Source organism: Argiope bruennichi, chromosome 7 (genome assembly GCF_947563725.1).
Source record: "Argiope bruennichi chromosome 7, qqArgBrue1.1, whole genome shotgun sequence".
NCBI lineage: Eukaryota > Metazoa > Arthropoda > Arachnida > Araneae > Araneidae > Argiope > Argiope bruennichi.
Window position 1 is genome coordinate 22,940,320 of NC_079157.1, and position 25,101 is coordinate 22,965,420.

Below are 25,101 nucleotides of genomic sequence, written 5' to 3' on the forward strand. Positions count from 1 at the left end.
GCGGCAAGACAAGCTCGGTAAAGAAAAATAGTGGGTAGAAAGAGAAGCTCAGTGATAGAGACCGACGGGTATTGTAATGTCTAAAAAGCGAACAATTGCAGCAAAAGAGACCGCAGAGTACCCATCTGGATTCTCCAGTGTCAGTGTCTGCAGTTAGAAGGAACCTTCATAAACAGAACATTTATGGCGGAGCAGCAATTCCTAAACTTGTTACAGATGCTAATGGTAAACGTCTTACAATACCTGGTCGATTGATAAGTGGAAGAAAGTAATATGGTCTGACGAATAGTGTTTCACACTTTTCCCTACAACGGGACAGGTGCACGTTTGGAGGACACTTGCACAAGTGTATGATCGTGATCGTCTCCTTCCAACTGTCAAGCATGGAGGTGGATCTATCATGATATGCGCAGTCATGTTGTGGTTTTCTGCTGGATCAAACGTAACCCTAAAAGGAAGGATCACTGGGGAGAATATAGAGACATTTTAGCTGACCAGGTGCATCCTATGATGACAACTTTGTTTCCTGTACGAGATTGAATTTTCCAGAATGATAATGCACCTATCCATGCAGCGAGACTTGTCCAGTCCTGGTTTGAAGAACACGAGGATGAAGTTAAACATCAACCATGGCCCGCACAGTCACCCGACCTCAATATAATTGAACCATTATGGTCTATTTTAGAGCTTTCAATACGGATTCAATATCCTTCACCGGCATCTCTCCCAGAACTTTCACAATATCTTCAGGAAGAATTGTACAATATTCCTTTAAACACTATTCAACACCTGTATGAATTGATTCCTAGGCGAATCCAAGCTTATTACATGCCAAAGGTGGTTCTACACCATACTATTAAATGATTCTTTATAAATCTAAAATGTTTCCATTATTTTGATAACCACCGGTACATTAAGTCTGCCGTGGATTAAATTCCTTCCCTCTGAGGTTTTCTATTTATTTCAAACCAACGGAAGTGGTTTCCCCAAAACTTTCTCGCATACTCACTAATAAACTTGACATGCCAGAGAATGCCTTGCATGGCATTAGCGTGCAATGGTTACGAAATACCAACTTTAGGTGTTGATTTAGCATTTTTACTGAATTTGCCATGTCATTCTTGGCGAGTATTTTGGCGATTAATCCTTGGCGTGTGATTAATAGTATCCGATAATCGAATGTGTGCTTTAGACATGTTTTTCTCAATTCGATTGAAATAAAGATGCAAAACTTCACATGTAGTAACAAATTCCTATACCTAATTTGATATATGTAGAGATTTAATAAGTGGTCAGTACCATTCCACTGTTATACCCAGTTTAATTTAGTTTTATTGTAATAGATGGCACCATGGGTTCTACTAATCCAAAGTCACATGACCGTAAGTTTTAAAAACGGCGAGCGGTTGACATTTGCACGAAAGAAGAGAAAGAGATAGGGTTCTTCGTTTCGGTGATAACGATGAGTATGAGCAACGGCGTCACATAGTTTTGCTATGGGCAGACATCGTATTAGGCTTCGCCCTTGGTGCCATCTAAATATTCTACTTCTAACTTTAATGTAAATAACCTTTCACGTCCTAATTGTTAATGTCCTTTTAATTTTGTTTATTGTAAATAAATTATCCGTTTTCTTTAAGCGTTATAAAGTTCATAAAGTACCCTAGACACTGATCCAAATGGGATTGAAAGGGGCCTATTTGTCCCACCCAGAACTACATATATTTAAGTCACTCGCTTTTGATTTATCGACTTCATTTCTAAAAGTACAGACTGTAGACAGATAACACTTAGTTGGATTTGGCACAAAATGTGACAAGTGTCTAGGCTATAAATGTTGAATCTTATATATATCGCTCTCTTCGTTTTATAGCTATCGAGTTAACTTACATTAGAACAGCAGGACAGACGGACTTATTTTAAACACATTTTAATCAAAACTTGATTGAAATTTGGAAATTTGGTATAAAAACCATATTATTAATTTCAACGCTAAGATCTAAGCGTTTTTGAGTTAGCTACCTTTGTCACATATAGATTTTTTTTTTAACTTAGGCCGTTCTGAATCATGGGTATTCGTGAAAATTTCCAGTCCGAATTTTTATTACTATACTTTCTCTATATCACTTATAAGAGAAAGTAAAAGTAATATCTTGTTAAATGTTGTGAACTTTCTAGTGGAGCAATGATTTAAATGTATGAAATTTTATATAGGATTATGTGACTTCAAGAACAGTTCATGTCAAATTTTTGTTCCAATTGATTGAGAAAAACGCATCTAAAACACAAGTTCGATCCTTTGATACTGTTAACACATGCTATGAATTAACCGCCAAATAATTCGCCAATGATTACATTAAAGATTCAGTAAAAATGCTAAATTCTCGCCAAAAGTTAATATTTTGTAACTATTGTAGGCCATGCAATATAAATCGTTCTCTGGCATCGCAAGTTTATTAGAGTGTAGAGATATAGTTTTAAGGACACCTATCTTGTTGGTTATCTTCATTTTGAGTCTATGAACTTTCATAGAGTTTGTTAGATATGCAAATCCTTGGGAAATTGAAACTATCACCACTGTTTTTTCAAATATATAACTAACGCAACTTTTTACCCCTGACATAGTAGGGAACAACCGCTTAGATATACTAACAAATTGTACACTTCTAATAACACCAATAGTTTTGGGGAGACCAATCCCGCTGATTATCTTCATTTTGAGTCTATGAACTTACACAGAGTTCGTTAGATATGCAAATCCTTGGGAAATTAAAACTATCACTACTATTTATTTCAAATATATAAATAACGCAACTTTTTACCCCTTAGATAGTAGGGAACAACCGCTTAGATATACGAACAAATTGTACACTTCTAATAACACCAATAGTTTTGGGGAGACCAATCCCGCTGGTTATCCTCATTTTGAGTCTATGAACTTACACAGAGTTCGTTAGATATGCAAATCCTTGGGAAATTAAAACTATCACTACTATTTATTTCAAATATATAACTAACGCAACTTTTTACCCCTGACATAGTAGGGAACAACCGCTTAGATATACTAACAAATTGTACACTTCTAATAACACCAATAGTTTTGGGGAGACCAATCCCGCTGATTATCTGCATTTTGAGTCTATGAACTTACACAGAGTTCGTTAGATATGCAAATCCTTGGGAAATTAAAACTATCACTACTATTTATTTCAAATATATAACTAACGCAACTTTTTACCCCTGAGATAGTAGGGAACAACCGCTTAGATATACTAACAAATTGTACACTTCTAATAACACCAATAGTTTTGGGGAGACCAATCCCGCTGATTATCTTCATTTTGAGTCTATGAACTTACACAGAGTTCGTTAGATATGCAAATCCTTGGGAAATTAAAACTATCACTACTATTTATTTCAAATATATAACTAACGCAACTTTTTACCCCTGACATAGTAGGGAACAACCGCTTAGATATACTAACAAATTGTACACTTCTAATAACACCAATAGTTTTGGGGAGACCAATCCCGCTGATTATCTTCATTTTGAGTCTATGAACTTACACAGAGTTCGTTAGATATGCAAATCCTTGGGAAATTAAAACTATCACTACTATTTATTTCAAATATATAACTAACGCAACTTTTTACCCCTGACATAGTAGGGAACAACCGCTTAGATATACTAACGAATTGTACACTTTTAATAACACCAATAGTTTTGGAGAGACCAATCCCGCTGGTTATCCTCATTTTGAGTCTATGAACTTTCATAGAGTTCGTTAGATATGCAAATTCTTGGGAAATTAAAACTATCACCACTATTTATTTGAAATATATAACTAACGGAACCTTTTACCCCTGACATAGTGGGAAACAACCGCTTAGACATTCTAACAAATTGTACGTTTCTAATAACACCGTCGACGCAATTAGCTAGTTAGCTTGAAATGAAGACTAGCGTTTCCTATTCGTATCCATGTCAGGTGTCAGGCGTGGACGCTAATCTGTCCGTCTGCGTCGGAGCAATGTCGTTACTCAGTGAAATTGATGAAATGCTGTCGCCAACAATTCTGCCGGCCATTACGCAGAATTCGATTTATAAATGGCTGGAGCAATCATTGCGTCGATTAGAAATTGGCAGCGATCGGGAGAATTATTCATATCCAGGAGTCATTTTCTACAAGTTCCAAGTTCCGTCTTCTGGATTAATGAATGGATCTCGATCCTCGTGACAGACGTGGAGTGCGTCAAAGGAATAATGCGTTTAGGAAGCCAATTATTTCGAATGAATTAGTTTGTGAACGAATTAGCTTGGTTAATGAATCACTTAGATGTGAAGTGAGATGTAGAAAAATTTTGAAGTTTTTGCTGTTTTGAAGTAGGTTTGTGGTTATTATAGATTTGCACCGATCAAGTTAATACGCTTGGATGATACGAGATATTTTATGATCACTGAAAGAAGCAGTATAACGAAATGCCATCCTGCGCCCCAGATGTCTATAACACTGAGTTATCTATTCAGTTGGATGAGCACAAGATGGAAGGAAAAAGGGGGGGGGTGAGGGGTATGAAAGAAAGAAACGATAAACCATCCAGGGATCTCCATAGAAAAATCCAATCGGTGTCATGTCTTATATGCTATGTTTGGTGTTTTTGCTAAGTAATAACTAAATGAAGGAACAAGAATACTTAAAAACAAATGGTGACAATGAGTATGAACTTACAGAGAAATGGGATTAATGAAATTACATTAATTAATTGGAAAGGAAAAAAATGATAAATAGCATTGTAAACATCTATATGACATATGTAAACATATAAAAAACATTGTAGAATCAGAAATCTGCAGTGTCCGTCTGGTTCCTGTGGTTTTGAATTCCTTTGAGTGAATGTGGTTCGTTGGTTCTGTAGGGTATTGCACTTACAGGGAAATAATTACAATAAAAGGATCCACCTGGAGGGAGGGGGCATCTGAACTCTTGTTCAAGAGAAGTTTCTGGTATGGTGGTTGGTTTCCACCATCCTGATGAGGTGCAGAAATGGTATGAAGTTTCTACCCTTAACAATTACAGGAAATGCCTCCTATGGGAGGGTTTGTTCCTTGAACGGTGATAACTCTCAAGGCTCAACCATAGTTTCCGCAAACAACTGCCACAATATTTCGGTAAATAAAAATTATACGACACCTGCTAGCGGAGCGGGGTTGGTTTTTGTTGTTATTCGACAAAAAGATGGAATAGTGTGCTGACAAGGCTTCAGCATTTCCATTTTTTTTCGTATATTTAATCGGGACTAATAATAAAAATGAATGTGTGCTTGTCTATATGTGTTGATACTCTACAGGCTAGATCGTTTGTTCTAGAGCACATACATATTTTGGAGGGCCAGATTGTATACATATAGGAATAATTGTTTTAAAACTTCAAAATTTTAATTAATTGAAATTTTTTGATTAATAATTTAATTAATTGATTTGGTTTCATTAACTGAAATACAATTTGATTAATCGTAAATTAAGATAAATTTTGGTATGCTTTCGCAATAAATTCTGAAAATATTACAACACAATTATTGTTTTTGTATCATATTTGTGTTCAAAAATTATTTTTTTCAATGATACGAGATTTTTTTTTGCAGTATAATATTTTTATTATTATTTAATTAAAAATAATTATTCAGTACAAGATGAGCATAAACGAACGATCGGATATTAAACATTTATATTTTCAGAACTATTACACATATTATAATTAATAATCTATAGAAAGTAAGCAAATAGAAATAAAAAAAAAACAATTCGATTTTTTTTTATTTTGTGGAAAAAGGTTCAATATGTGAAGCTTTCATAATACGGCAAACATCTAACCCCTAATCAAGGTTGCTCCACGCATTGATGTGCCATTTAAATTTATTGACAGTTTTTCACGATAGGGGTTGATAACAAATCCTGCAAAACACCATAAAAAGGAATGGCCATGTGATGAAGCTGCAAATTAGTGTTTCCATTGGTGAAGTTAATTGACAAAATAAGTCCAGTTGTTGAAATTTTATATCAAGTGTTCATACTTTGATATCTCACGAGAATGGACGGCGGAGACAGACAGAAATAATTTGAAGCCTCGTATCTGATATAATAAGATATAAAATGAAATAGAAATTGGTGAAATCGAATCTGTGGCTAGGGTGGGGAGGATTTAGTTTTTCATTTGTTTCTTTTGATTAATTAAATAGTGATTTTTTGAAATAGTGTTTTGGGAATTCGTCCCGAAAATGGACGAGATGGTTCAAGCGATCATTTCAAACATATTTAAGGCGTATTAGCTTTTATATAAAAAAAAATGATGAAATTGACGAATTGTTATTCTTTTTGTTTTCGTTCTTTTTAAAAATATATATGCGATAAAAAATTATAATTCAAGTAATCAAATTTAAAGCATTTAGGCATATCCTGGTTGGTACGGCGTTGGATTCGTATCCTTTGAGTTGTGATTTCAAATCCCGCCGGTCGAAGGCTCTCCGTGTGTATGGTGGCTGGCGCACATATAAATATGTCGTGGTCACAAAGTCCTCCATGTCGAGAGTAATACCACTGTGGGTACTGGTTCAGAGGTGATCGTTCTCTGATTCAGATCTAAATTACGAATTATTATCTGCGAATTATTATCTGTGAATGAAATGTATTAATGAAGGCAGCCTCCTGAACAAGGCTATGCCGCATGAGTAGTCAAGACGTATTCTTGGCCCTAGATGGCGCTACTGAAACAAGTGACTCTAAAACTGGGCTTAAAGTATAAAATCATTTCTGTGCTATGATAATTTCGGGAGTTATTGCGCCAGTTTTAAATAATTATAATAAGTTAGTTAATTAGTTTTAAATAGTTAAATAAGTCTTAATTTTATTAATTAAGTTATAAAAATTTCAAAAAAATTAATTCCAAGATATATCCTTTCAAAGTATTACCAATTTCGAAAGCTCTAAGTCTTACAGTCTATCCTGTAGAGTGGCAACGCACACAGTGAGTGCACACATCAGATACATACACACATAGTGGGTACACACACCATATACACGCACACATACCATATACACACACACAGACATGTGAGCACACACACCATATACATGCACACATACCATATACACGCACACATACATGTGAGCACACACACCATATACACACACATGGGCACACATACCATACACATACACACATGTGTGCTCACGCTTCATAAACATACACACCATACACATACTGACACACATGTGTGAGCACACACTATACACATACACACATGTGGACACATGCACCATACACATACACACACATGTGGGATCACACACCATACACATACACACACATGTGGGATCACACACCATACACACACACTCACACATGTGATCATGCCCACAGACACAGACATCCATCTTTATTATTTGTAGAGATCATAAATTTTTAAATGCCCTAAATAATGCATTCCTTTACTAGTTAATCTATTATATAAGATAATCCTCCAAAATGGTTGTGAAATCTTTTCAAAATGTATATCTCTATCGTATGGGAAAAGAAAATAATTTTTTGCATTTTAAGTCAAGATGTGATGGGACGTCAAATCGATCAGATATTTGATCAGTGCACTCTCTACATATATAATGTGATTTTACTGTTCTATCACTCAGATCTAATTATTCAATATTCTTTTAATTTTGATCTGAGCTCCTTCTTTCAAAGAATCTTGAGACATAAAAGTATTTTATGCAACACCGATGTATTCATATTCAGAATATAAATTAATGTTTAAAATTGCATCTTGGATAACCAAATTTCATTTCATAAGTTAGTAACTTGATCCTTCAAATTCTTATATTAACGTGTCTCGTGAAATTGTATTTTATTATGCATGGACTGTTTAAAACAAAATTTTATCAAATTTAAATATAAGGTTTCAATTTCTCGAAATTTAAATTGATTTCAGTGTCTTCGAAATTAAAATTGTTCCATTCCTAAAAGTTAAATTGATTTTCAACAAAATTGTTTTAATTTTAGTCTCAATCATGGAGAAATTCAAATTTTTAATGAAATGCCTGGAATTTTTTTAAAATTTCCCTTTCTATTCAATTTTTTATACACTTCCTCCTTCTGTTTTGTATTAAAAATTAAATTTTCCAAATTTGGTATGTGTTTAGGTTAGGGATAAATTTTTTGAAAAACCCTCGAAAAGTTACATTTTTGAATATTTGTTTAAAAGTTAAAAAAAAAAAAAAAACATCTATGAGACCAAAATATACCAGTAAAGTGCCAAAAGGTTTTTAAAAATTAGAAGAAAAGGCTTTTCTTTGGCTAAAGAAAGGTATAAAGCAAGACTTCTAGTTTAGATTTTATCAAATGATTTGCCTAACATTTGATTAGGGATTGCAATACCGGTATACCGGGATACCGAATACCGGTATTTTGAGCCATTTTACAATTTCGTAATACCGGTATTCACAAGTTTAAATACCGGTTTTTTGGTATTTACCAGAAATTTTTTAAATTGTCTCCACTATATGTTCAGGGATCGCCAACATAGCAAAATAGTATACGTTTTTGTTTTTATGTCTCCCTAACTGGCGAAATTAATAAGCTAATTAATGACTTAATTAATTGCTTAAATTAGCGAAACATGGATTATCCCTGAAAGAAGATATTGTATCCATAACGACTAATGGAGCAACAGTTATGAAAAAATTTGGAAAGTTGATTCGTACAAATCAGCAATGGTGCTATGCTCATGGAATTCAATTAGGAGTAATAGATGTATTATACCAAAAAAATAAAGAACAGAAGAATCCAAATATTGTGGATATAGAAACTTCGGATTCCGACATTGAAGAGAGTGAGAGTGATATTGACAATGAAGATAATGACAATGTAATTGTGGAAGTTGATATTGCTAATGAGATGAAATATTAAGCCATCAAGAATTGCTTCCTATAATTTATAAAGTTCGAAAAATTTTTAAGATATTTAAACTTTTCCCTACAAAAAATGCCATATTACAAAAATATATACTAACTGAAAATAAAACAGAATATATGTTAATAATAGATTCTAAGACACGTTGGAACAGTTTACTACTAATGATGGAACGGTTTATGAAATTTAGAAATCCAATCCAAAAAGCAATAATCGACTTAAACCTGCAAATTAATATTTCAGACAGTGAATTCGACTTAATATCCAGAATTATATCAGCTCTACTTCCAATAAAACTGACTATAGAGGCATTACGACGGAGAGATTTTAATTTATTAATAGCTAATGCAACAATAAATTTCATGTTTCAATCATGAAGAACAGCACACGCCACTATCTGAAGAATTATATATTACATTGAAAAATCGCACAGAAGAAAGGCATACCGAAATAGAAAATGTCTTATGGTATTTACATAATTATAATGATTTTAAAAATGAAAATGAAAAAGAAGAAAAGAAAATAATCAATTCAAATCTGATTAAGTTTATAGTAAATTTTCTTACAATTTTTTACTCACAAACCTATTTATATTCAGAAGAATTCGGTTCAATTATCGAAGATTATGATGCCACTACTGTCGATAGTGAAAAGGAATTGTCTCTTGAACAAAAATTAGAATTAGCGATAAAAAAAAAATTCAACGGACCAAAATACAATACAGAAATCAGCTATATCCAAAACCATCCGACGAGGAATCGATTTATTTGAAGATGAGGGATTTAGAGGTCAATACTTGGAAAAAGTATATCGCGTATTGCTAACAGTACCACCAACTAGCGTAGATGCCGAAAGAGCGTTTTCGACAGCTGGTCATTTTTACACAAAATTACTTTTCAGCTTTAATGACAGTATAATTGATGCATCATGTTTTTAAGATCAAATTTCAAAAATTTGTAATTGTACCACAGACTGAATAGTGATATTTACACTTTTTTTGTGATTTAAATAAATAAGTTGTTCCTTTACTTTTTTGTGATTCTTTATATACTGTTATAATTTATAAGTTCCATATTATTTTTTGTGATATTTACACTCTTTTATAAAATTGGCAAATAAAACTAAGAAACGCCTGTGTTTTCTTTCTTTTTCGAAAATTTTTAATACCGGTATTAAAACCGGTATCCCGGTATTAAGATCTAAAAAATACCGAATACCGGTATTGAAATTTTGGTCCGGTATTGCAATCCCTACATTTGATTGCATATTAACATTAAGCAGATAGCTTAATATCGATTTCCTGAATTAAAATATAAGCTGTATTTCTATCTATTCTTTGAATATCGGTTTTCGATTGATAAATAACATGAATTTTTTTCATTTTCTTTCACATTGCGAAACACTAAAGCAACTAACTATAAAACATTTCAAAATTAATAGATTACTTATTCTCTAACTCAAGAGCTGTAGAAAATATTGAAAAAAGTATTATATCAAATTTCAACAAAAAAATATGCACTAGATTTTAATTTATGAGGTTTTTCGTAAGAAAATTCTATCAAATTCTATGTTTGAGAAAATAGCCTCTAAAGATGCAAAATAGCATTAAAATATATGTGAATTCAAATATAAAAATCAGTATAACTTCCCAAAAAATAGACTCAGGAACAAAATTTTAGTGGTTTTATAAAGAAACCTGTTCAAACATTAAAAATATTAAATTTCAAAAATTCATATAATTTCTCAAAAAATTCGATCATCGCATCCTAATTATCATTAATGAAAAAATCTACTCAGATATTAATGGCAACAAAATACAAACTTGACTTTCAAAAATTAGAAATTTTGCTTAAATTAAAAATCTAATTAATTAAAAAATATGCTTAACATTTTTCTTCAGATTTCGTTTAAAATGAAAGTAAAACAGCAGTGAAAAGTAAATTGTTTGAGTTTTAAGACAATGCAAAAATAATTTTTGGAAAATATTATCAAAAGTTATCGCAGAAACACTTCAAAATTGTTTTAAAATTTTAATCAATCATATTCGTGTTTTTATTTTTGGGAGTTATGGTGGAAAAACTATGAAAGTTTGGATTAAAAAGATTTTAAGAAATTTTTTTTCTTGAACGTAGTCACAGACTTTACAAAATCTATTTTGTTGTATTATATATTTTATTTAAATAGCAGCAAATTTTAGGTGTAAAAATATAAATCCGTCATTTCCCGATTTGCGAAGAGACATTTATTCGTTATTAAAAGAATTGCATGATTTATTCAAAATTACATCATCTGTCCTTCTCTTGAGTACCAAACGATTTTAGAAGCGTAAAAAATCTGGTTATTTGATTGTTTCAAAACAATTCAGCCATCAAACCTAATGTTAAAGCTTTAATAATAACTAAACTGACAAATATTCTGTTCTGAAAGGGTTGAAAAAAGAGTAATTTAAAGGATAAACCGTGAATATAAGCCTATGAAATAATTCTAAAACTTTTTTTTTCATATTTTGTATGTAAAAAATCTTAACCATTTTGCTTTTTTTTATTTTCTGGTAATTTTTTAGGTTAATGCTTTATTCAGATTGATTAATTATTGGCCCAGAAGTGCTAATGCTTATAACCAAAATCGATGCTTATATTCTGAATGCATCATCGTTCAAAAAAAAATATCACTGAATTATTTTCGAAACTTTCCTGATTTAATTTTAACTAGATAAGATATTAAGCGTTGTTTGTCGGAATTTTCCTGTTTTTCACTTATGAAAAACTTCCACTTTAATTAATTGTCACAAAATCTCATTAAAACCTTGCTTATATTAACTTCAGTATATTGCGAGTGAAATTTTAGTTTTACTTTGTAAGTTAAAAAAAAGGGAAAGAATTTGTTTAATATCAGTGTTAGACGGAACCCGGAAACGTCTGCAAATAAAACGATTTTTTTTAAATAACTTGTTTTTTTAGGGCAAACGATTATTCTATGTAAAATTGTACAATGCACAAGTATAAAATAGCAATTTTTCGTCTGATATTTTATTTTTAATAAATAAATTTTGGAATTCATTTAAAGAAAATAAAAATCGATGCCAAAATATTTAAAAAAATAAAACAGAAAGTTATCATATCAAAAAATAAAGCGAGTTCGTAAATTGTACAGACTAAGTCTATGGCAAAGAATACCGACGTGCTCTGATTGGTTTAAGCCTTGGCATCTTTTTGGCAATGTTTTGCACTCATAATAGTGTAGTTTTCGCTTATTTTGCTCAAACCTTGTACCTTTCATTAGTTTTATGGAAGATACGAGTGAATATCAACACGATCTAATTTTTATTAATATAATTGTTTTCTCTAAATATTACTAGTAATACTACTAATACTAAATAATAATAATAATAATAAAAATAAATATTACTAATAATACTATAATACAGGTAACTAATGTTGTTTATGAACAGAAGTATAAAAACTAAATGAAAGTAATTACTCAACATATGATGCAGCAATGAAATAATTCTTATTCTTCTATGATTTTCGTGCCTTTATTAGATAATTTATGCAGTCATTGAAACTTGTTGCTGAACGTTTGTTACTTTCCCATCAACTACATATGGGGAGATGATTACTTAATGCCCAAAACGTATAAATATGTAAGCTTTAACGGAATATGTGATTTCGTAGCTAATTTTTTTAGTTATATAAAAATAATATTAAGAAAAACACACACAAAAAATATTTTTAATAAATTCCAATTTTTATATTTCCTGAATTTAGGTTTCAGGATTTGATCTTTTCTGCTGTACATGTGTTCCAGATTAATATTACATGTAAACCGTAAAAAATAGGGAGGCGGGGATAAATTCACAAATTTTATTTATTTTTTATAAAAATATATTTCGGTATGGCATCTTTTTGGCAAAACATTGCCAAAAAGATGCCAAGGCTTAAACCAATCAGAGCACGTCGGTATCCTTTGCCATAGACTTAGTCTGTACAATTTGCGAACTCGCAAAAATAAATGCTGAGTTATTTATGATCTCACTATTGCCAAACAATGGATTATATATAAAATTTCTTATTTTAAAATGATTTATCTTAAAAAAAATTGCAAGAAAAATTGCATAGAAATAAAAATGGTATCATCGAAAAGATTATATTTTTAATTACAGAATAGTATAAAAATATCTTTTTTGGTTATTTTGTGCCGAGGTTATTGCAGGGAAATTTTCTATTACTAATTTTCTTCGATTAACTCCTATTTAATTGAATGTTTAATTAACTTTTGCAGTATTACAATATCGACATTATTATTTATCTTCTCAAAAATAATGTGTGCAATGCCTTTGCAAAGCTATAATGACTTTTATTTTTCTCTGAGTTTTTCTGTAGAATTTCACGAGCACTTAATCTTCTAATTTAAATCTTTTTTCCACATAAAAACCTTAAATTCTAAAGCAATCATGCTTTAAATAGGCTTTGCAGGGTAATCATTCTAAGCTGAATAACATGTTTACATTGGTTCTCAACTATGATCTTCTCCGATGAATTTATCACGTTTCATAATCACGCGCTATTTTTGAAACTATCACCAGAATATCGTCTGCACTAAAAATATGACATTCCAGATCCTCTATCGCAAACAACTCCCACGTTCTATAATCGAACCTATCACAGCATCTCTACGAAGGAGATCAACTCTTTCTACCTCCTACACCTACACCCCCTCTTCTGCCAGAGATTCATGGGAACAATTCACTCACCAACTTCCTTCAATCCCTTCGACCCCCGCACCCACCCCCTCGGAATATAGTTTCTCCTCCTCCCCAGCGTGTAGTTTGTCACTCCCGTTAAGATCTTCAATATCCGTATTTAAAGACGACAGAAAGGGGGTGGAGGGAGAAAAAAAAGCAGACGATTTTCAGAGTAGCCGGATGCGGATATGAGGCTAGGCATGAAATGATCAATTTTTATTTCGTTCTTTTTTTCTTCTCCCTCGAATTACATCACACTAAATTTCTTCGGATGGCAGAACCCTGTTCTCCCCGGTGAATCCATAAAAGTAGAATCTTTTTATCTCCTGGGGGAGTGTTTAAAAGTCGACATTTTTTCGAAAAGGAAAGGGATGATGTATTGATTGATTGACTGGATAGGAAATTTTCTTTTTACTTATCAAGTAAATTAAATTAAATATTTTTTTTAAAAGTTACAATCATTGGTTCTTAATCCTTTTAGGACATATGACTATGTTCTGAATAAAGTTTTTCAAAAATATTATAAATGCTTACATTTTTGTGTAAAACAGATTAAAAAAAAGTACCTGAAAAGTCAAAAAGTTATCTGGAAACGAAGGTAACGGAAAGTCAAACTGACTACTCCGACACGTCGGAAGGCACACGGAAAAACTTGAATGACCGAACCGCCGTAACAGCAACACTGGCGGGAACTGTGGTTGAGTCCTAAGGGCCATCACCAGTCGCGATACAACCCTTCCCCAAGGAAGTACGTCCTATCATCGATGGGAGGAACCAGAGCCCCACATTTTCGTGTACCCTCCAGGGTGGCGAGAACCAACCACCATGCCAGAAACTTCTCATCTTCATTTGAAGGTGCCCCCAAGGTACATGGGATGGATGAAGATGAAGGCAGAAAATCAAGGAAAGGCAGAGCCTCAATAAACCGAATAGTATAAAACTTCTAAAGATGTATGAATTATAAATCCATCAAAATTTGAAGTTAAACTGTGGTCGAACAGGGGTCGAGTTCTAAGAGCCATCAACGGCCTCGGTATAACCCTTCCCTAAGGATGTACGCCCCGTCATTGATGGGAGGAGCCAGACCCCACATTTTCGTGTACCCATCAGGGTGGCTAGAACCAACCACTATACCGGAAGCTTCTCATCCTCAATTACGAGGTGCCCCACCCTCGTGGGACAAGTCAAAAAGTAAAGGGACTTTCGCAATTTCTCTTTCCATGTTTTGGTAATCTTGCAAGTATCCAGCGCTGCATTAGTGTAATCGACAACACTTGTATGTAACGTGTCACTCTTGTTCCCGTCGTTGGAATATAGCAGACCATTAAATATGGTAGCAACGTTGTCAATCTGCACCAAGGAGGAAATGAGGGTAGTGATTCGCTTTTTGTTTGCGGAAAGTGTTGAAACTGCGGAAATTTTGCAACACCCACTGCCCACTGTGTTGCAAGAATGCAACACCCACTATTACCAGAAATTTAAACGTTAACCATCATCAGGTAAGACTATGCTAACGCTATTCTAGGACATGAAAAGTGTAGTAGCTGTTCATTTCATCACAAGAGGCGAAACTGTGAACAGTGGAAACTATTGTGATGTGTTGAGAATTAAATTGAAACCTGTAATCAGATCCAATCGTCGTGGGAAAATTGCAAAAAGGTGTTATCGTACAACAAAATAACGCTTGCTCACATTTTGCCCAACAAACAACCGAATCAATAAAGGACTTGGGATTCGAAATGCTGGAACACCCAACATATTATCCAGACTTGGCTCCAAGCGATTTTCATATGTTTGAACCATTGAAGAAAAAGCTAAGGAAAAGAAGATTTGCAACCTTTGAAGAAGTCATTGCTCAAATGCGTTATATTTTTTGAGTTTCCATTGTATATTAGTTAAACACCAAAATAAATAACGTAAATTGAATAAATTCCGTAAATTGAATAAAATGTTTTTAAATCAAAAATTCGTAAAAAGCAAAAACCTTTTAGTATAGAAATTTATAAAATGATTTGTTCCAAATCTTGCGGGTAAGAAAATTTTTTTCTAGGTACTGAGCTAAGAAATAAGTCATATTTCTATAGAATCCTTTAAATTCTGGAGTTCGAATGTAAAGCATAATGAATTTTCACTTCCTTTCTCCCCAATTATGAAGAATTAGAATGTCTGTAAAATCTTTTACAGATCTTTTACAGATATATATATATATATATATATATATATATATATATATATATATATATATATATATATATATATATATATATATATATATATATATATATAACCAATCTAAAGTAAGAAAAAGTTTGAAAACGAAACTAAAATGAAAACGAAACAAAACAGTTTCGCAATCGCAACTAAAATTTATTACCTATTTAAACTAAAACCAAAAAGGAACTTCATAGTATTTAGAGAGCGCAGTTGCAGCTACTTCTAAAACACAGATGAATTGATACAAAAGTATTAGAATCAAGTTAATAGGAAAAACAAAAATCAAATAAAAATTAAACCAAAAAAATTATTAAAAAAATATTAAAAAAAGAATCCGGCCTGAAGACTTTTTCAAGGGTCACCCTCAGGCAGGGATTCAAATAAAGGGATTTTTTCTGTGAGGACATACAGACATTAAGTCTAATAATGATTCCTCGTGACCCGAAAATCCCCTGAAATTATGCTCAAGAGATATACCATTTTAACAGAAAGGAAATACAAAATAACAAATTAGAAAAAAATAACCACAACAAAGTAAAAATACAATAAAAACAATAACAATAAAAACAAAAACAGCATTAAAATTAAAATTAAAATTAAAAACGAAAAGGCCAGCACATACCATCCAACAGTCAAGGAAACTTTAAACAATCGATTGTGATTTCCTGTTTTTAAAAAAGTTAACGGTGAATTATGTAAACAGAGGTAGGCACCCAGCGCCATCTATTGAGTGATCCAATATGCAACTGTTGACTGTTGGATGGTATGTTCTGGCCTTTTCGTTTTTAATTTTAATTTTAATTTTAATGCTGTTTTTGTTTTTATTGTTATTGTTTTTATTGTATTTTTACTTTGTTGTGGTTATTTTTTTCTAATTTGTTATTTTGTATTTCCTTTCTGTTAAAATGGTATATCTCTTGAGCATAATTTCAGGGGATTTTCGGGTCACGAGGAATCATTATTAGACAATGTCTGTATGTCCTCACAGAAAAAAATCCCTTTATTTGAATCCCTGCCTGAGGGTGACCCTTGAAAAAGTCTTCAGGCCGGATTCTTTTTTTAATTTTTTAAATAATTTTTTTGGTTTAATTTTTATTTCATTTTTGTTTTTCCTATTAACTTGATTCTAATACTTTTGTATATATATATATATATATATATATATATTTGAAGAAATAGAACATAATTTATGAGGTTTTACATAAGAAGCTTTGTACCAAAATTTTGAGCAAGAGAAAATAACATTTAAAAAGGCAAAATAGCATTAAAACGTACATTTCACAAATATAAAAAAGATAGATGATAATTTCCGAAAGCATGAACGTTGAAGCAAATTTCAGGAAGAAAGAAAAAGAAGAAAAGGGTCAAATTGAGAATTCATAAAGAAAATTGTTCAGAAATTAAAAATATCAAGAGAAAATAAAAACACTATTTAAAAAAAAAAAAAAAAGACTTCAACGTAGTAACATGCTTTAAGCATTAGGATGGTACAAATATAATTGCATTTTCACCATTTTATTCGATATAAATTTCTTATATATTTTTTATGTAATTTCATTATTTCAGATTCATCAGATTTCTAGAGTTTATCAACAAATCACCAAAACAATGATGAGTACAATTTTCTTTTCCTTTATCATTCAAAGAATTTTTTTTTACGAATTGCCAAATGATGATTTGATGACGCTAAGTCCGGGTAAATGATGGGCGTAACCTCATTTGCAACCAATCAAAAATTTTATATGAATATATGATGCTATTTAATAGAATATAAGAAGTTTCTACGTATAAGCAAAACAGAAAAAGTTTGCACTTATAAAACATTAGATAAAAGGGAGAAAAATATTCTTTAACTGATAAAAAATATTTATCCAAAAGAAAGGGAAAAAAAATCGACATAGCAATTTTGTTAAAAAATATTCTTGGATAAATATGAAATTTAAGTGAAAAAAAAAAGTTGATTTTATTTTGCGATAACTAGCCGCTTTTCCGACCAGCTTCTTCGACAAGAATGTTTGCTTTCCTTTGCTAATAAAATATTAATTTGGAATGATTTTATCTAAAATTTGGCATTGCCATTTGATAAAACAGAAAGATATGAATTTAAAGGAATTAAAAATTATTGCGTGTGCAAATTAAAATGTGTTTGTACTACAAAATAAAAGCGAAAGTGAAAATCTGTTTTAGATTTACTGTCCAAATAAAATAATTCCTTATCTTAATTTAAAAATTGGTTAAAGAACGCATTTGATTGCCTTGATGGGAAAATAAAATTATTTTGAATTTCATTATCATAATAAAATCCTTGTTGTAGGTTGTGTATCAAATTTAATTTTAAAAGAAATGTTAAATTAGTAAAAAAATTGCATAGAAATAAAAATGATTTTTTTTTAAAGTTTTAAGTTAGTGGAAAAATAATTTCAACGAGATAATATTTTTAGAAGCATACAGCTCAAAAAAACTCGCTAAAAAATTAGCTTAGTTTTTAATTAACTGTATTTTAATTAATTTTTGGACTTTGGAAAGCTGAAAGTGACATTCTTGCTCTGAAGGGCATGTATGAAATATTTCAGAAGGATTGGAGAAAAACAATAGATTTTTTTTAATGAGAAATACATAACAAACATTTGATATTATTTATATGAATATGACGAAAATAAATTTGATTTTGAATAATTATTCTATCAATTTTAATAAAACTCATTGGATCAAAGTATATTCATAGCAATTTCTTTTTTTACTAATTCTAAAGTGCTTTATAGAAAAAGAAAAAGTCAAAAGTAAGATTTACTCTTTATTTTACTTTTGTTTTAAGTGTACAAAAAGGAAATTAAAAACCAATTGGAGTCCCCCCCCTTAAAAAATTTCCTCGCATACTCTTAAATAAATATGTCATGCCTTTCATGGCATTGGCGAACAATAGTTATAAAATATAAACTTTTGACTCGAATTTAGCATTTTTATTGGATTTATCGTGTTTTCTATCACGTCATACCTGCGAGTTATTTGGCGATTAATCCCTGGCAAGCGGCAATAATATAAGGAAATAAAGTCCTGTGATACATTCTGTTGCTTGGCAAAATAAAAAAGCAATTGCAGTTGAAGCTTTGCTCAATTTTTCCAGATTAATTTTTCTTTCAATTTTTATCTAAACAGAATGAGTTTTGTATGTTTATGACTGAAATTGTTAAATCTCACGGAATATAATCCAAGCTCTTATCTCACAGTTCGAATTTCTTAAAAATACTTCAGCATTATCCTTCTTGTAACAATTTTCCACTTAGATAAATATACTATTTTAATTTCTGAACTACCAAAAGATTTACATCAACTTTATTCGTCTTTAAAAAAATAATATAAACGGAGGATTATTTTGGTTTTTACAGAAGGCGAATATTAAATAAATCGTTTGCGTGCTAGTTATCGTTTTTATTTAGTTAAAAATAAATGGCAAAAATGAAATAGAAGAAACTAGACTAAAACATTATCATGTTATGATATATCGAACTAGATGCTCAAATAATTATTATTTTTTATTTTTCTGAATTCTGTACCTAAACAGCTTTTAAGGTTATTGCCAACATCCACATACAATATTGCAGAAAATAACAAGAACATTTATCTTTTTCATTTTCAGTAGAAACATTTCCATGTTAAAACATTTCCCTAACAATTCTTTTTTAATTCTACTTATAAAACGGTTTGTACAATAGAATACGGAAAAGGCAAAGTGTTTTTATAGCAATTGAATTCAAGGAAGTGCTTTCATTACAACGTTAGCCTCTACGTGACCACATTTTGATTATCTGTAGCTCCATAGAGAAATAGTTAAACATTTTCATAAATATGCAGTGTGGGTAAAATAAAAACACGAAATTAAATGTCATTCTAAAACGTGACGCGTGATTCAAGCATGACTTTTATTTTCTTCTATAAATATTTTTTTTTCCCTTTCCAGTTCTTTTTTTTCTTCTTCTTTTTTTTACTATTTATTCTTTTTTTTCCTTCAAATAAATAGAAAGATTATTTTGTGATATAAAAATATCTCTTTGAATTATATTCTTGAACGCTATCTTCTGGCAAAAGATTTTTTTTGTTTTGTTTTGTTTACTTAGAAATATTTAAGTCTCCAGCATCAAGTAATTTTAAAATCAAACGTAATTTTTTACGTGAATTAATATGGTGAAAATGAAATATGTGAAAACAAAATAGATAAATAATATATGCACGTATTTATTGTAAGCATTAAATAATTATCGCCTTTTATGTTTAAAGTAAATGTAAAGATGAATAGGAAATTTTCTCTTTACAGATTTTTGAAAATATTAAGAAAATCAAGCTTTATGATCCATTTTGTTGCTTATCAAAATAAATTCCTAAATAACCTACACACATATTTATTGTAATGAAATAAACAATTTAGGTTTTTTATATTGAAAGTAAATTTAAATATAAATAGAAAAGTTTCCTTTAAAAATTAAAAAAAAAGAATTCAGAAAATGAAGCTTTATGATCCATTTTCTTATTTTACAAATTAAATGCATTAATAACACATACAGTATTTATTGTGATCTAATAAATAATTAACGTCTTTTTCATTTAAAGCAAACTTAAAGATAAGTAGGGAATTTTCTTTTAATTTTTTTTTTTTTGAAATTTTAAGAAAATGAAACTTTACCACTCATTTTGTTGCTTAACAAAATAAATGCATAAATAACCTATACACATATTTATTGTAATGCGATAAATAATTGACGTCTTTTACGTTTAAAGTAAATTTAAAGATAAATAAAAAAATTCTTTTTAAAATATCAAAAAAAAAAAACCCTTAATGGTCCATGCTGTTTCTTAGAAAAATGATAATCGTCTTTTACATTTCAAATAAATTTAAAGATGATTAGAGAATTCTCTTTTTTAAAGTTTTTTAAATTTTAAGAAAATGAAGCTTTATGATCCATTTTGTTCTTAACAAAACAAATACTATTAAACACCTACAGCTGAATTCTTCTTTTAATTTTTATCCGAACGGAATAAGTTATGTATGTCTATGACTGAAAACGTTAAATATCAAGGAATGCAATTTAAGCTCCTATTTCCAAGTTCACATTTCTTAAAAATGCTGTAGCATTATCCTTCTTGGAACTATTTTTTCATTTACATAAATATGCCATTTTCATTTTTAAATTATCAAAAGATTTTACATCTACTTAAATGTCTTTATTTGCTATTTGCTAAAATAATAGACCAAGATACTTTTAACTCAAACAATTCCTTTTTTCTTAGCTATGATTAATTTAAAATTTCAACATAATCTCATTGATAAGTGAGATAAATGCGAATTTAATCCCAAATTACAATCCTGGAACAAATTTTTTTTCATAATTAAATAATCGAACATTCTTTTGAATGGAGATACCATTAATTATTAAAACGGAAAGCTGTAATTATAAGATAAAATAAACTATAAAATGAGCATTAAACTCTCGTTCCCAGTTATTAAAAAGATCATTTAATTTCAAATTTCTATTCAACAGCTGTCCCAAAAGAATAAACTATCAATTAAATAGTCGCCAGAAAAAAAAAGAAAGAAAACAGATGAATGCGAAGATATTTTTCTAACGAAAAAAACTCACAAAAAAAATCGGGAACTCTTCACCAAGCTTTTCCGGGCGTATTTACCAATGTAAATATTTGCTCGTTAATCTAAGTGAATTAGCAGACGATATTTTTTCACGCTGCCAGAAAGCTTTCTTTAAAAATTCATCGAATGGAAGAATATTCCAGAATAAAAGAAAAAGGGAAAAATGACCGAGACGTCTGATATTTGAGTGCATTACAACTTATTTCGTGACACGTCATTGTGTAATTTAATTCATTTCAGTTGAAATTCAATTATGAGAAGAAGGCCGCCATTGATTTATGCTGAGTCAACAAAGCATTTGACAGATAATTAAAGTGCTGATCCGATGGAGCACGGACAAAAGAAACGTTTCTATGTGATTGCATGAAGCTTCACTTACTTGGATAAAAAGGAAAAAAAGACAAGAGTTTTAATTAGGAATACCAAGAATCTCTGTAAAGATATTTTTAATATTTTGAGTGAAAGATATTCTCTTCATTCAAAATTTGAATGTCCTTCTATGTAGATTATGTCTACAGTTGAGTTTTCGACTGTAAACAAACATATATGTAACAAATTGAATTTAACAACTCCTTGAAATAAATTTTTTTTATTCTTACTTTGTAAAATTTTAAACTGTAACTTTAACTATCTTAGAATGATTTTTCTTTATTAATTTATATCAAGGACCTCATTTGACATTAATTGCATAGCTGTGTAATTCTGCATCGTATGTTTAAAATCTTATCTCTATTTATGTTTCAATCTGTGCATAGTGGTTTTTTTTAACTTTAATTTATCATTTCCGAAAACAACTAGAATTTTTGACAGTTTATTTCTTTATCTATGACGATTTTCATTGTTGATGGTTATCTAAATACAATACAAGCATTCTGGAAAAATTGTTTTCGAATAGAAAATAGACAAGAGTAGCGAATCATATTTATACTTTTGCATATACTGATAAATTTATGTAAGAAAAATGTAACTTTTTTATTCTCATATATCAATATACAAAATCATATGCAAATACAAATCAATATACAATGCTATTAATATACAAATACATCAATATACAATACAATTAGTATACAAATACATCAATATAACATACAATCAATATACAAATACATCAATATACAATACAATTAGTATACAAATACATCAATATAATATACAATCAATATACAAATACATCAATATACAATACAATTAATATACAAATACATCAATATAACATACAATCAATATACAATACAATTAGTATACAAATACATCAATATACAAATACATCAATATACAAATACATCAATATACAAATACATCAATATACAATACAATTAGTATACAAATACATCAATATACAAATACATCAATATACAATACAATTAGTATACAAATACATCAATATACAAATACATCAATATACAATACAATCAATATACAAACACATCAATATACAAATACATCAATATGCAAATACATCAATATGCAAATACATCAATATACAATACAATTAATATATAAATGCATCAATATACAATACAATTAATATACAATACAATCAATATACAATACAATCAATATACAAATACATCAATATACAAATACATCAATATACAAACACATCAATATACAAATACATCAATATACAATACAATTAGTATACAAATACATCAATATACAAATACATCAATATACAATACAATTAATATATAAATACATCAATATACAATACAATTAATATATAAATACATCAATATACAATACAATCAATATACAAATACATCAGTATACAAAATTGATTTTACATAAGTTCCTTAAACCTAGAGGATTATTTCATCCTTTGCCGTCTATGGATATATGAAGAGACAGCGTTAGCCTCTGGCCTACATTTTGAAAGAGATGGAGGTGTAAAATTACATTATGTAATGTTACAACAGAATTTTCATTTAATAAATGCAATGTTCCTTTATGTTTAAATACTAAAAATAATAGTTTCATGAAATTTCATGTTTTGTAATGTCATGAGAGGTATTATTTATGATTGAAATATTATATTATTGTGTGCAATAGATTTGTTCACTCAAGGAATGAGTGTTCATAATTTTTTTTTTTTTGAAAACTTAAAAAAAATAATTATGTTGCGGGGGGGGGGTTGTATTTTTTCTTTAACTACACCCATTTTTCTGTTGATTTCAAATTTTATTTATTAAAAATAATATGTCATGCATGTTAGGTTCAATCGCTAATTTTGTATTTCTTCAGTTATGCTTACCAAACGAGATTTGATCAGTTTTTAAGAAATACAAGATGTATTTCTTAAAAACTGATGATGGATTTGCAAACTGAAATTGCCTCTAAGAACTTGAAATAAATCTCATTACACATTATATGCAAACGGTACATATTATGATTTCGCAAAAATCATTTTTTTCTTAATTATTTCTTAATGAATCTATTGCGAGATTGCATATCTTGGACGCCTTTTTTGTTGACCGATTGATAGCAAAATTTGGTACAAAAACTACAGTTGTAGTCACAAGATAAAGTACCAAATTTCATTGATTTAAGTTACTATGTTTTCATACATATAAAAATACAGATCGATCAGATCTGTCAACCATTTGACGGACTTGATTCAAAATTTTTAAAAATATCTATAGTTTAGATGTTAAAGTTGATTTCCAAATTTTATTATCTTTGAATTTTTTAGTTGTCGAGTTTACTTTACACGAATAGATAGACAGTTAAACTTCTTTTGAATCGATTGCGTTCAAACTTTGATAGAAATCTACAAATATGATCATAATTCCATTTTTTGAATCGATTGCGTTCAAACTTTGATAGAAATCTACAAATATGATCATAATTCCATTTTTTGAATCGATTGCGTTCAAAATTTGATTGAAATCTACAAATATGATCATAATTCCATTTTTTGAATCGATTACGTTCAAAATTTGATAGAAATCAACAAATATGATCATAATTCCATTTTTTGAATCGATTACGTTCAAAATTTGAAAGAAATCTACAAATATGATCATAATTCCATTTTTTGAATCGATTACGTTCAAAATTTGATAGAAATCTACAAATATGATCATAATTCCATTTTTTGAATCGATTACGTTCAAAAATTGATAGAAATCTACAAATATGATCATAATTCCATTTTTTGAATTGATTACGTTCAAAATTTGATAGAAATCTACAAATCTGATCATAATTCCATTTTTTGAATCGATTACGTTCAAAAATTGATAGAAATCTACAAATATGATCATAATTTACTTTTTTTGAATCGATTGCGTTCAAAATTTGATAGAAATCTGCAAATATGATCATAATTCCATTTTTTGAATCGATTATGTTCAAAAATTGATAGAAATCTGCAAATATGATCATAATTCTATTTGTTGAATCGATTACGTTGAAAAATTGATAGAAATCTGCAAATATGATCATAATTCCATTTTTAATATCAAAAATTTCATCCATTTGGCTCAAAGCGTTTCTGAGTTTTTATCGTGTTTACAGAATGTATAGTTGTAGATCCA